The sequence below is a fragment of the Schistocerca gregaria genome, chromosome 8 (assembly GCF_023897955.1).
Source record: "Schistocerca gregaria isolate iqSchGreg1 chromosome 8, iqSchGreg1.2, whole genome shotgun sequence".
In the NCBI taxonomy this organism is placed as follows: domain Eukaryota; kingdom Metazoa; phylum Arthropoda; class Insecta; order Orthoptera; family Acrididae; genus Schistocerca; species Schistocerca gregaria.
This window is the reverse complement of record NC_064927.1, coordinates 368,526,192-368,541,122: the sequence shown is the minus strand read 5'-3', so window position 1 is coordinate 368,541,122 and position 14,931 is coordinate 368,526,192. Positions and strand designations below refer to the sequence as shown.

The window sequence follows — 14,931 nt, the reverse complement described above, 5'->3', positions numbered from 1 at the left end:
ATTGGTGCACGAGATTGCGCTGTGCTACGTCCCTTCGACGCGTCCCACAAGTGCTGTTATGGATTTAAGACGGGAGAACGGGCATGTCGATGCATTCGCCAGGATTTCGTCCACCGGTGGTTTCGATGCTGTCGCGCATTGTCATCTATAAAAGCGAAGTCACGGTCTATTGCACCCCTGAACATGGGGTAGTAGTCGTGTGTTACAATAATGTTGACGGTGAGTGTACCATGTTCAGTGATTCGGGTGTCAGTACGCACATTCAGCGTTACTCCTCCCTACACGATAACAAAATGGTTAAAATGGATCTGACAAGGGAATCTCCCCACCGCACCCCCCTCAGATTTAGTTAAAAGTTGAAACTTCCTGGCAGATTAAAACTGTGTGCCCGACCGAGACTCGAACTCGGGACCTTTGCCTTTCGCGGGCAAGTGCTCTACCAACTGAGCTACCGAAGCACGACTCACGCCCGGTACTCACAGCTTTTACTTCTGCCAGTATCCGTCTCCTACCTTCCAAGTTTCATATCAGCGCACACTCCGCTGCAGAGTGAAAATCTCATTCTGGAAACATCCCCCAGGCTGTGGCTAAGCCATGTCTCCACAGTATCCTTTCTTTCAGGAGTGCTAGTTCTGCATGTCTCGCAGAAGAGCTTCTGTAAAGTTTGGAAGGTAGGAGACGGATACTGGCAGAAGTAAAAGCTGTGAGTACCGGGCGTGAGTCGTGCTTCGGTAGCTCAGTTGGTAGAGCACTTGCCCGCGAAAGGCAAAGGTCCCGAGTTCGAGTCTCGGTCGGGCACACAGTTTTAATCTGCCAGGAAGTTTCATATCAGCGCACACTCCGCTGCAGAGTGAAAATCTCATTCTGGAAACATCCCCCAGGCTGTGGCTAAGCCATGTCTCCACAGTACCCTTTTTTCAGGAGTGCTAGTTCTGCATGTCTCGCAGAAGAGCTTCTGTAAAGTTTGGAAGGTAGGAGACGGATACTGGCAGAAGTAAAAGCTGTGAGTAGCGGGCGTGAGTCGTGCTTCGATAGCTCAGTTGGTAGAGCACTTGCCCGCGAAAGGCAAAGGTCCCGAGTTCGAGTCTCGGTCGGGCACACAGTTTTAATCTGCCAGGAAGTTTCATATCAGCGCACACTCCGCTGCAGAGTGAAAATCTCATTCTAGTTACAAGTTGGCGCAGTGGATAGGCCTTGAAAAACTGAACACAGATCAATCGAGAAAACAGGAAGAAGTTGTGTGCAACTATACAAACTGAGTAGTCCATGCGAAAGATAGGTAACATCAAGGGTAATGTGCGCTCAGGAGCGCCATGGTCTCGTGGTTAGCGTGAGCAGCTGCGGACCGAGAGGTCCTTCTTGGTTCAAGTCTCCGTTGGAGTGAAAAGTTTAATTTTTTTATTTTCAGACAATTATCAAAGTTCAATCACTCACACATAATCAACATCGCTCTCCAAAATTCCAGGACATGTTCAGATTTACTTCGACATATGCAGGATTTGGCGGTCTACAGACGGAAAAATCTGAAAACGTTAAAAACATATGTTTTGACCGTGCACAGGGAAAACTGTGCGGTTATAAACAGTTGCATTCATTTGTTGCAGTTTATGTGACAAACTCTTATGTTTTCATCACTTTTTTGGGAGTGATTATCACATCCACAAGAAAACCTAAATCGGGCAAGGTAGAAGAATTTTTTACCCATTCGCTAAGTGTACAAGTTAGGTGGGTCGACAACATATTCCTGTCATGTGACGCACATGCCGTCACCAGTGTCGAATAGAATATATCAAACGTGTTTTCCTGTGGAGGAATCGGTTGACCCATGACCTTACGATCAAATGATTTCGGTTCCCATTGGAGAGGCACGTCCTTTCGTCTACTAATCGCACGGTTTTGCAGTGCGGTCGCAAAACACACATTAAGCTTACTACAGTGAACAGAGACGTCAATGAACAAACGGACAGATCATAACTTCGCGAAAATAAAGAAAATAAACTTTTCACTCGAGCGAAGACTTGAACATAGGACCGCTCGTTCCGCAGCTGCTTACGCTAACCACGGGACCACGGCGCCCCTGTAAGCACATTACCCTTAATGTCGCCTATCTTGCGCGTGTACTACTAAGTTTATGTATTTTGCTTTTTTTTTTCATGGTTCCACACAACTTCTTCCTGTTTTCTCGATTTGTCTGTCTTCAGTTTTTCAAGGCCTATCCACTGTGCCAACTTACAACTAAATCTGAGGGGGGTGCGATGGGCAGGTTCCCTTGTGAGCACTATGGGACTTAACATCTGAGGTCATCAGTCCCCTAGAACTTAGAACTACTTAAGCCTAACTAACCTAAGGACATCACACACATCCATGCCCGAGGCAGGAATGGAACCTGCGACCGTAGCAGTCTCGCGGTTCCGGACAGAGCGCCTAGAACCGCTCGGCCATACACGATAATACCTAGACCACCAAACCCATCATGTTCGACAATGCAGGGCCTCATACGGTGACAGATGGGAACACTTACTGCACCCGAGAAAATTGTCGAACATAATAGTTCTGGTGATCGAGGCGTTACTGTGTGTATGTGTGTGTGTATGTGTGTGTGTGTGTGTGTGTGTGTGTGTGTGTGTGTGGAAAGTGCTTTGAGGACACGTGTAACACAGCCAAACACTCGGCGAAGTAAAGAATTAGAAACAGAAATGTCGGGTGCAGCCTTTCTGCCATACATTCCCAGAGTGACGGGCAGAATCGGCCGTATATTGCGCGGACATGGCGTAAAGACGATTTTCAAACCGACAAGTAACAACAAAGAGTGTCTTAGATCTGCAAAGGAAAAAAAGGGACCCACTTGCAATGTCGGGAATATACTGTATACCATGCACACTCGGAAAACTTTGGCGGAATGACTGGACGATCGATCAACACCTGGATCAAAGAACATAAGCGACATTGCAGGTTGGGGCAGGTGGAGAAATCGACTGTGGCAGAGCACACACTGTGTGAGACCGATCACGTAATAAAATTCGCCGACACGGATGTCCCGGCTGTAGAAAAGCACTATCACACGCGCTTCATCAGAGGAACTGAAGGAATACAAAAGCACGCGAACAGTTTCAACAAGAAAGAGGAAAGCCTTAAGGTAAACGGATTCTGGCTTCCCGTACTGCAGCGAACGAACGTCGCAGGTAGCAAGAGGAGAACCGCACCGGAAATGACCGCGGAGAAGCCCTCGGACGTCGGACGTTGGCGCGCCAGGTACATATAATCTGCGGCCGCGAGCTCGGCTCCACTTCACCACCGGCAATGGAGGGTGAAGCTTTGACAATGACAGCCACTCGTGCTGGCGAAACGTCAGAAAAATCATTAGATTAACGTCGGCCGAAAAACCCGAGACAGAAGTCAATAGGCAGTTTGTCAACAACTGGCCACGAAAGTCTTAACAATTTTGTATCACTCATCAAAACCTGTAGTTAAAATATCTCTGTACGTAATTAAACGTACGGAACCGTCAGATCGCGTGCTACTCGCATTTGACGTGTTTTTAGGGATGACACTGTGCGACCGTATCTATCTACGCAGGTGAAGGAGCACTTGAAACGAGAAAATATTCTACGAATGGTCTGGCCTTCCCGTTCACCCGATTTCAATCCGATCAAGCACATGTGGGATGCGCTGGTGAGACGTACTGCAGCACTTCCGCAGGCACCAACTACCATCCAGCACCTCTCAACCACGCTGGTGGAAGAGCACATCGCCCTACCACAAGAGTCCCTTACAAACCTTGCGGCCAGCGTGCAGCACATTCCAGAGCACGCACTGCCGTAAGTAGTGATTACACACGCTGTAAAGAACCGTGTCCTGCCTTCCGCAATGTCCAGAGGACCAGCATGAATCGTGCAGGTATTGTCTTCGAATAAAAGTGTTATTTCTGATAGTCTCATTGCGTACTACTTTCAGCTGCTGTGTGTAATAAACTGTATCAATTCGTTCCATGCACGGTCCAACTTATATCTAGCTTCGTTACTTCGCAGTGACACACCGTGCGAAATTTACTTCCGCCCTTAAGTTTCCCACACAGTGTAATAATAATCTATATGAAAATGGAATGTGTGTTTGTTCGCCTTTCAGAGTACCTATAATATTGTTAACAACGAGTATAGATTTGTCAGGAAGTCTTTCCTGAACGTATTTGTATGGAGTGTAGCCATGTATGGCAGTCAAACAAGGACGATAAACAGTTTAGAAAAGAAGAGAATAGAAGCTTTCTAAATCGGGTGCTAGAGGAGGAGGCTGATGATTAGGTGACCTTGTGGATAACATCGGAAGTTCAAAGGGTTTTTGCGGATGATGCTGTAGTATATCGAGAAGCTGTAACAATGGAAAATTGTACTGAACTGCAGCAGGATCTGTAACTAATTGTGCAGGGAATGGCAATTGAATCTCAATGTACAAAAGTGTAATGTGCTGCGGATACATAGAAAGAATGAATGAAAGAAAGAAAGAAAGAAAGAAAGAAAGAAAGACAGACAGAAAGATCCTTTATCATTTAGCTACAATATAGCAGGTCAGCAATTGGAAGCAGTTAATTCCATAAATTATCTGGGAGTAGGCATTAGGAGTGATTTAAAATGGAATGACAATATAATATTAATCGTCGTTAAAGCAGATGCCAGACTAAGATTCATTGGAAGAATCCTAAGGAAATGCAGTCCGAAAACAAAGGAAGTAGGTGTGGGATCCGTACCAGATAGGGTTGATAGAAGAGATAGAGAAGATCCAACGGAGGGCAGCGCGCTTTGTTACAGGATCATTTAGTAATCGCGAAAGCGTTACGGAGATGATAAACTCCAGTGGATGACACTGCAAGAGACGCTCAGTAGCTCTGTACGGGCTTTTGTTGATGTTTCGAGAACATACCTTCACCGAGGAGTCAAGCAGTGTATTGCTCCCTCCTACATACATCTCGCGAAGAGACCATGAGGATAAAATCAGAGAGATCAGAGCACACAGAGGCATGCCGACAATCTCTCTTTCCTCGAACAATACGAGACTGGAATAGAAGGAAGAAGTTATAGAGGTACTCAAGGTACCCTCCGCCACACACTGTCAGGTAGCTTGCGGAGTATAGATGTAGATGTAGATGGGTAGACGACATAACTCATGAGAAGGCACGGAATAGAATTGGCGACAAGAGGAATTTGTGGCACAACTTGACTGGAAGAAGGGAGCGGTTGGTAGGACACGTTCTGACACTGCAAGGGATCATCAATTTAGTACTAGAGGAAAGCGCGGAGGGTAAAAATCGTAGAGGGAGACCAAGGCATCAATACACAACAATTTGAGAAGGATGTAGGTTGCAGTAGTTACTCGGAGATGAATAAGCTTGCACAGGATAGAGTAGCATAGAGAACTGCATCAAACCAGTCTCTGGTCTGAAGACAACAACAACAACAACAACAACAACATACAATTCATGACGACGTTGCACCTGTAGAGTCGAGGTTACGCGAAGTCACTAAAAACGTAACTGCTGATGAGCGGACAGGGATTTGAACCGCCGTGCTCCCGAATACTTGAATATAGTGCTCACTCGTAAGTGATTATGAAGTGGTATGCGACCTTTTTTATTTTAATTTTTTTTATTTTCAGCATCAGCCAGAAAAAGGTCTGAAGCGGACAGAGCCGGAGAGTAAGACGAACGAGTGCTTGCTTGACACACAGTCGCAGATAGCGCGTGACGCGAGCAGACGCATGTATGCGCTGTACAATCTACGGCTCAAACCTCTTCCTGTGTACACCGTTATCAAACACCGGCGCGACGCTGTTCCTTCCCCTTTTATCCTACGTCAAGGTAGTACTGGAAAAAATACACACACACACACACACACACACACACACACACACACACACACACACACACACACACACCCACACACACACACACACACACACACACACGCACGCACGCATATTCACAATGCTAAAAAACCTGAACCAGCAGACGGTTGAAAACAGACGCCAGATATCCCGCGAAAACACACTCACAGAATTTCGAGAAACAGTATAAAGTGTGGAATCTACACATACTTGAGCCGCCTATGTATCGGTCCCGCAGGACTGGTGAGACAGACTAATCACAGCGTCCACGGAAGTATTTAACGTGCAATTCTTCGCTCTGCACAAGATTTTTAACTGGAGGAACCCTGACATGTGACGCAATGGTAAGTGTAGATGTAGACGTAGTTCTCTGTTCAATATCCTCAGCAAAATATTTAGTCATTTGCCCAATACCATAAAATAACTGACAGATAACGAAGGGAGCTTCAGTCTAACCTAGAATCATTTCTTCTCGTGTATTCCATACACGAATTTTTATTTAAAAACTGGTAACTTGTAAAAATATAGCTTTGAGTGTAGGTGCATGAGTAGGACTGCAAAATAAGTTCATTAAAGTTGAATATAGAGTAGTCTGCCATTTAGGAACTACCTGCATGCAGCCGACCATTGCAACTGGTCATTACACATATATTGCAAACTGACTCGTTCCCCATCATTTTGCTCAAAAAGAAAAAAAGCGCTGAAATGATCTACGGATACGTAACTAGCAGGCTAACCGACTAACGACCATGATACGTCAGCGAGTAGAGACTGTAATCGTCTTTTTTTCCTTATGGAGGAAGTTTAATAGACAGTACGTGCCGTTCAGAAGCTTACCGCTTAAGTTCTCCAACATTCAGGAAATTGCTAATGATAGCATGGTTAGTTAAGTAGAACATTTTTCCGAAGGTCTAATGTTTACCGGTGCTACTTTTGAAAAGAATCTATGCACTATATGGCGCAGAACAGTAAAAGTTTCCTATTAGGCACTTCGTCTGTCATTTACTATTAGATTTGAATTGCGCACACGTTTGGAAGGCTGTACATGTCTGCCAGCAATATCGATCTGCGCTCCTCCCTTTCAGATGAAATGTAAGGGACATTCAAATAAACAGGTGGCAGACGGGAAAAAAGAAAGAGACTTTATTATTTCAAAAGCTGTCGCCATAACTGGCAGTACAGTTCTCCCGCTGTGGGATAAGATGGTCAGTGCCTTCATGGAAAAGCGTTTGCGGTTGTATACGCAACAGTGATTGTACCCAGGTGTGCAACTTTTCGTCCGAAGAAAATGGACGGCCAGAAACTGTTTCCTTCAGGGCTCCAAAAACAACAGATATTGCACCGGGACAGACCGGGACTGTATGGAGGATGGCATAGGCCCGCCCACTTCTTGCCAGGGTTGTTTCCAGAACGCTGCAGAATTTTGGCTTGGAAGCCCTTACGCATCCTCCATACAATCCCAATCCTTGCTCTTCGGATTTCCATATTTTTCGAGCCCTCAAGAAAGACATACGTGGCCGATTATTCGCTTCGCACGAAGAGGTGCGCTCCTTGGTACAATCGTGGTACAACTGCATTCATTTTCCGCCTTGTCACACTGTGGGATAAATGAATTAACGCTTGCGCTGATTACTTTTGAAGTTTACCTGCCTTTTTTCCATCTGTCTCGTTCCCCTCTGTCGTCTCCGCTCTAACGAATGCCCTTGAAAGCCTTCACTCTAGACTTCTGCGGGCTCCGAATCGTCGGGTCGCATGACAGCAGCAGTAACAAGCGAGCCTCACAGCCGAGGTTGTCGAAAGTAAACACACGCGGACGAGAGGTTATTTTCCGCGTTCACTTAGCGGTGTGCTCATTTGTAGGTGCGCCGCGGCTGACGCCACACACACACACACACACACACACACACACACACACACACACACACACACAACGTAAAATATACCACATTGATCCTTGAACGAATTTACACCCCCATATATATATATACACAAAAACTCGATACACACACACGTAAAATATACCACATTGACCCTTCAACGAAAGTACACACCCATATATGCGCAAAAAATCACAACAGCCTTAGTATGTGATATCGATATCAACTTGATACCTGCCCCCGTTCCTGTGAAAAAGGGGTTATAAGAGCGGAACTGACTGACACAGACAGACGGACAACAATGTGATCCTGTAAGAGTTCAGTCTTTGCGGGCTGAGATGCGGAACCGTAAAAAGTTGGGATGGTGATTTTAAGGTGGACAAGACTTGTGGCCCGGCACTCCATATAGATGTTGCCTGTTATCTCACAATGAGAGGTGGGAAACGCAGAAACCAAGCACGTTTCACGGAATATCATCCTTGTTTCGGAAGAACAAATTAGCATCAAAGAGGGTAGCCAGCGCCTGGAGTCGAGCACGTCTGTAAATAGCGACGCCACACCGGCTGCACTTCACGGTCTGATTGGAGTCTTGGCATCTAACACGCATAACAACCCGGTCTGCAGCACCCCTAGAAGACACCTGAGTCGGTCGACGAATGTTGAGCGGCGAAACGGCATCAACAGCTCGGCTGAGCACCCGAAAGCGTACCACTAATCAATTACTCCGAAAATTGAGTAGATTAAATAAATACTATTGGACTTAGGACTAAGAGCAAATTACCGCTACCGCACTTGGGACCCGTCTGATGGGTCGCAAGGATACAACGGAGTGATTAATACAGTAGCAAACGGCGTGCTAGGTAATGCAGTGCCCGGGAGGTTGTGTGAGACACGCCGACTTGATACGTTCTTCACTAACCATTTGAAGAAGCGGCAACCAGGTGCTTCCTGCGAATCGTCTGGCATCGTTCTGGCCTGAAGAGCAACCTTTTTTTTTTCATATCCTATCACGTGATAAATCAAGGTAGTAGAGCATCTGAGAAACTGGATTTTTTCTGTTGGGAGAGGGGGAGAGGGGCACCGGGCTTCAATTCCCCAGCAGGTCATAGTGGCTGATGTTTGCTGTGGGTTTCCAAGACAGCTTCAGTCTAGTGAAAAGTAAATTTTAAATGGTTTTCCACAAGCACCGAAGGCTGCGGTTACGAACTGCTGGTTTTCAAACCAAAGTGTAAGTACTTTCTCCTGAGCAGAATGCTTGTGTATCGCACAGAAACTTCACGTTTCGACTTGACTGTGTTATGGGGATGTAATTCAACGTGAGGAAGGCGGTAGTAGACAATACTCTTCATACAGGATCGACTCACTTTAGCTTCGCTGTTTTATGGTAACTGCAATACACTGGAGTTGCCTGGAAAGTAGGCCACAATGTTCATATAAAATTGAGAAAACCTTCCTTACCTGATCTAACGACCCTGTGTGGTTTCCCCAAATTAATCAACATGAATACTGGGTTAGCTCCTTATTAGTGAGCAGTGACTGACACATACTTCTTCCCTTGCTCCATTTTAGTATTTATCCCGTACGAGCCTCTTCATCTCTGAGTGTCTTCTACAACCCACATCCACTTCAACCTGCTTACTATACTTGTCCCTTGATTCCCTCTCCAATTTTTACCCCACTCATTTCACTCCAATATTGTACTGACTTTTCCTATCTGAGAACGTGTCCTACAAACGAATCCCTTCTTTTAGTCAAGTTACGGCACAGATTCGTTTTCTCCCCTTATCGATTCATTAGTTACGCCATCTTCCAATCTAATCTTCAGCGTTCTTCTGTAGTACCACAGTTCAAAATCGGACGGAGGTGCAGCAAGTGTGTCAGTGAGGCTCTAGAAGATACCGATTGGCATGTGAAGTCATGCAGACTCCAGTGCCGTGGCCAGCTGTGCTAGGTTTCTCGGCTGAGGATCTATGGCGCGTACATGCCGATCGAGGAGGGCCCACAGTTCTGAATGTTGTCTACTCCCGGGGCCTTGTTTCGACTCAGGTCTTTCAGTGCTCTGTCAAACTCTTCACGCAGTATCGTATCTCCCATTTCATCTTCATCTACATCCTCTTCCATTTCCATAATATTGTCCTCAGGCACATCGCCCTTGTATAGACCCTTTATATACTCCTTCCACATATCTGCTTTCCTTTCTTTGCTTAGAAATGAGTTTCCATCTGAGCTCTTGATATTCATACAAGTGGCTCTCTTTCCTCCAAAGGTCTCTTTAATTTTCCTGTAGGCAGTATCTATCTTACCTCTAGTGAGATAAGCCTCTACATCCTTACATCTGTCCTCTAGCCATCCCTGCTTAGCCATTTTGCACTTCCTGTCAATCTCATTTTTGAGACGTTTGTATTAATTTTCACCTGCTTCAGTTACTGCATTTTTGTATTCTCTGCTCTCGTCAATTAAGTCAGTATCTCTTCTGTTGCACAAGGATTTCTATTAGTCCTCGTCTTTTTACCTACGTGATCCTCTGCTGCCTTCACTATTTCATCTCTAAAAGCTACCCATTCTTCTACTGTGTTTCTTGCCCCCATTTCTGTCAATTGTTCCCTTATGCTCTCCCTGAAACTCTGTACAACCTCTGGTTTAGTCAGTTTATGCAGGTCCCATCTCCTTAAATTCCCACCTTTTTGCAGTTTCTTCAGTTTTAATCTACAGTTCATAACCAATAGATTGTGGTCAGACTCCACATCTGCCCCTGGAAATGTCTTACAATTTAAAACCTGGTTCCTAAATCTCTGTCTTGCCATTATATAATCTATCTGATACCTCTTAGTATCTCCAGGGTTCTTCCATGTATACAACCTTCTTTCATGATTCTTAAGCCAAGTGTTAGCTATGATTAAGTTGTGCTTTGTGCAAAATTCTACCAGGCGGCTTCCTCTTTCATTTCTTACCCCCAATCCATATTCACCCACTACGTTTCCTTCTCTCCCTTTTCTTACTACCGAATCCCAGTAACCCACGACTATTAAATTTTCGTCTCCCTTCACTATCTGAATAATTTCTTTTATCTCATCATACATTTCAATTTCTTCATCTGCAGAGCTAGTTGGCATGTACTACTGTAGTATGCATGGGCTTCGTATCTATCTTGGCCACAATAATTCGTTAACTATGCTGTTTGTAGTAGCTTACCCGCACTCCTATTTTTTTTATTCAGTATTAAACCTACTCCTGCATTACCCCTATTTGATTTTGTGTTTATAACCCAGTATTCACCTGACCAAAAGTCTTGTTCCTTCTGCCACCGAACTTCACTAATTCCCACTATATCTAACTTTAACCTATCCATTTCCCTTTTTAAATTTTCTAACCTACCTGCCCGATTAAGGGATCTGACATTCCACGCTCCGATCCGTAGAACGCCACTTTTCTTTCTCCTGATTACGGCGTCCTCCTGAGTAGTCCCCGCCCGGAGATCCGAATGGGGGACTATTTTACCTCCGGAATATTTTCCCCAAGAGGACGCCATCATCATTTAATCATACAGTAAAGCTGCATGTTCTCGGAAAAAATTACGACTGTAGTTTCCCCTTGCTTTCAGCCGTGAAGCGAAATTCGCGCACTCGGGTTTCGCAGCGCGGCTCCACACACGCCAGCGATAAAAAAGTGTCTCTCACAAAATTCGTCTAGCGAGTACACCCGGCAGAAAAAGGACGTTAAAGAATGTGAATATGGCAACACCGTAACCACATGTAAGTTAACTACCTGTCAGCACATAATACTTGCGCTGTGAAGTGCGTGCAGTGGATAGAGTTTTGGGTTAGCATGCAGGAGGACGATGATTCGATGTTGGGTTGAGGCATATGCTTCTTATTTAGTGAATGTAGTCCACGTGGTACGGTATCCGGTATCTTAATCGTCAACAGCGATTCTAGCGTGTCCTCTAGAAAACATTCGCACTTACGTAGTACAATCATAGAAAGGGAAGATTGGTCAGCTTTGAAAGAAGTCCTTTCCACGTCGTGGGCGTGAATTTATTCACACGACTTCATCTTATAGATGCGAAACCGGTTTTATTTGTACCCTCCTCCAATGGTCCCATAGATTAGCACCAACTATTACTCTTACCTCGTTCAGGACCATTACACTTAGTTAGGGCCTTACGTTACCAGTAGGACTCGCAACGTGCTTTGCGAATAATGTCCAAACTCGGCTACTATTTGTGTGTGTTATCAGCATGGTCCCACTACTTACGCCTTTCAACGTTGAGTCCGGCAACCGCATGCTGTTTAGTACGTATCTCGATTATTATTATTGTTGTTATCTTTCCCTTCCCAGACGTTATGTCTGGTTACAAATGGAAAGTGACGCGGACCTTGATCAAGCGTGACTTCCTTTTAACTGTACGGTATATGTTACATTGCATTTAGAAACTTTCGGGTAAGTGAACATGTATCAATAATTACAGATTTCTGTAGTAGTATATATATTTTTGGATGTAGCTGAATAGCGTTGATGTAGTGGTGGATATTGTGTGGTATGACTCCTGTAGTTGACAGTACAATTGGTATAATGTCAACTTTATCCTGATGCCACATGTCCTTGATTTCCTCAGCCAGTTGGACGTATTTTTCAATTTTTTCTCCTGTTTTCTTCTGTATATTTGTTGTATTGGGTATGGATATTTCGATTACTTGTGTTAATTTCTTCTTTTTATTGGTGAGTATGACGTCAGGTTTGTTATGTGGTGTTGTTTTATCTGTTATAATGGTTCTGTTCCAGTATAATTTGTATTCATCATTCTCCAGTATATTTTGTGGTGCATACTTGTATGTGAAAACGTGTTGTTTTAGAAGTTTATGTTGTAAGGCAAGCTGTTGATGTATTATTTTTGCTACATTGTCATGTCTTCTGGGGTATTCTGTATTTGCTAGTATTGTACATCCGCTTGTGATGTGATCTACAGTTTCTATTTGTTGTTTGCAAAGTCTGCATTTATATGTTGTGGTATTGGGATCTTTAATAATGTGCTTGCTGTAATATCTGGTCTTCGTTAAATCATGTATTGCAACCATGAATCCTTCTGTCTCACTGTATATATTGCCTTTTCTTAGCCATGTGTTGGATGCGTCTTGATCGATGTGTGGCTGTGTTAGATGATACGGGTGCTTGCCATGTAGCGTTTTCTTTTTCCAATTTACTTTCTTTGTATCTGTTGTTGTTATGTGATCTAAAGGGTTCACATAACATCAGCAGATACAAAGAAAGTAAATTGGAGAAATTATTATTATTATTGTTCTATCGATGGATTGTGGAAACATCACATCTGTTACCGTTAGGGAAACAGTGTAATTCGAAGCCGAACCTTTCTCAGTTAGCGGTGTCGGGATGAATCATGCGGGACAATATCTGTCAGAGGGGTAATGCGCATAAGGTGGAACAGCGCGCAGGACTGACGCCGTGTTTATACTGTATACCTTGTCCACCAGACAGAGACTAATTGCCAGCGGAGTAACGTGCCTGTGACACTCCAATCACACATAAGGAATTTTATCATTGTAAACCTCTAAACCAGTGAAATGAAATGTCGTGTGACGAGGGCCTCCCGTCGGATAGACCGTTCGCCTGGTGCAAGTGTTTCGATTTGACGCCACTGTGGCAGACGTAAGGCTTACACAAACGAGGAACATGTGGATATGCTTCTGGTGCTTGGTGCATCTGATACCCAGGCTGGTGTTGCCTCTCGTGAATATGCTGCTAGACATCCTCGTCGACGCCATCCATATAAAAATATGTTTCGTCGTCTGGAGCTGCACCTTCGGGAGCCAAGTTCTCTCCTTTCACCATCGCGTGACAGAGGTCGTCCACGGACTCGCCGTACTCCAGCTACTGTGGAAGCTATTCTGGAGGTCATACACCAAGAAGCTCAGTGAAGTACACGTAGCGTAGCAAGGCAGCTGCGTGCCTCGCAACGCACGGTCGATAACGTGCTGCACGAGCATGGGCTGCTCCCCTATCATTATGCTTCCACGCAATACCTGCATCCTGCAAATTACCACCAGCGGATGCAATTCTGTGAATGGTTCCAACAACAGCAGGAAGCTAACGATGACTTCTTGAACACCATAATACGGTCGGTTGAAGCAGCGTTCACTCGTGAGGGTGTCTTCCACACGCACAACGCCCACCATTGGTGTGAGGTTAACCCTCTAGTCACCCGCGACCGTGGATATCAAGTTCGCTTTGGTATCAACGTCTGGAACGGAATATTGGGCGACAGGTGTTTGGGCAACTACATGTTGCCTGACCGGTTGACAGCATGAAGGTATCAGGCATTCCTTTCAAACTATCTGTCAGATGCGCTAGAAGATGTTCCACTACATGTTCGGCAGAGGTTGTGATTACAACATGATTGTACACCTCCACACTCTGGAATTAATGTACGACAGTATTTGGACAGACCATTTCCAGTGAAATGGCTCGGATGTGGAGGTATAGTTGCATAGGCACCGCATTCACCCCACCTAAATCCCATGGATTTATTCCCCTGGGGATACCTGAACGAGTCCGTGTACTCTACTCCGCCGACGAATATGAAAGAATTGGTGGCGCGTGTTCATGCTGCAGCTCGTTACTGGGGACGCAGCTTTGCTGTGAAGGATCCGGCGGGTTGCGCAATGTTTGGACGTACTGGGAGGTCGCTTTGAACATCGGTTGTTCTGAGGACAGAGTTTTCTGTCGTGAAGGTCATGTGGTCGTTAATATGGACATTATTGTTGCCACTGGTTGCTAATGTGCGAATCTGAGCGCTCATATTACATGAAGTATAAATGACAAGTAGATATCGTGGTATTGTACTGTGCTGTCATCTTTAGCATCTCGGAAGTGTATTATTTTTGTAGTTATTCTGTCCTATGGCAGGTCATCTGTTTCAACTGTCTATTTCCTATTTGTTTCACCACATATTTGTTATGTTCAGCCTTACAAAATTTTGTAAATTTAGGATACATGTCACCTAAGAAACAGTGTATAGTACAGTAATGTCAGAATGAAATTAGCAAATAAAAAGCTGCACTCCAACCCAGGATCGAACCCGCGATCTCCCTCATTCTTATCCAACTCTTATCAACTGCATCATCTGTACATCACGATTAATATGTGCTGACAGCGGTAGTTACCA

General features: G+C 44.8%; 1 non-coding gene across 1 annotated transcript; it reads left to right on the top strand.

Moving 5' to 3' along the window:
- Nucleotides 1-1,024: 1,024 nt before the first annotated feature.
- On the top strand, nt 1,025-1,099 carry Trnas-cga (transfer RNA serine (anticodon CGA)). The gene has a single exon. It is a non-coding gene; the product is annotated as a tRNA-Ser (tRNA).
- Nucleotides 1,100-14,931: the final 13,832 nt, after the last annotated feature.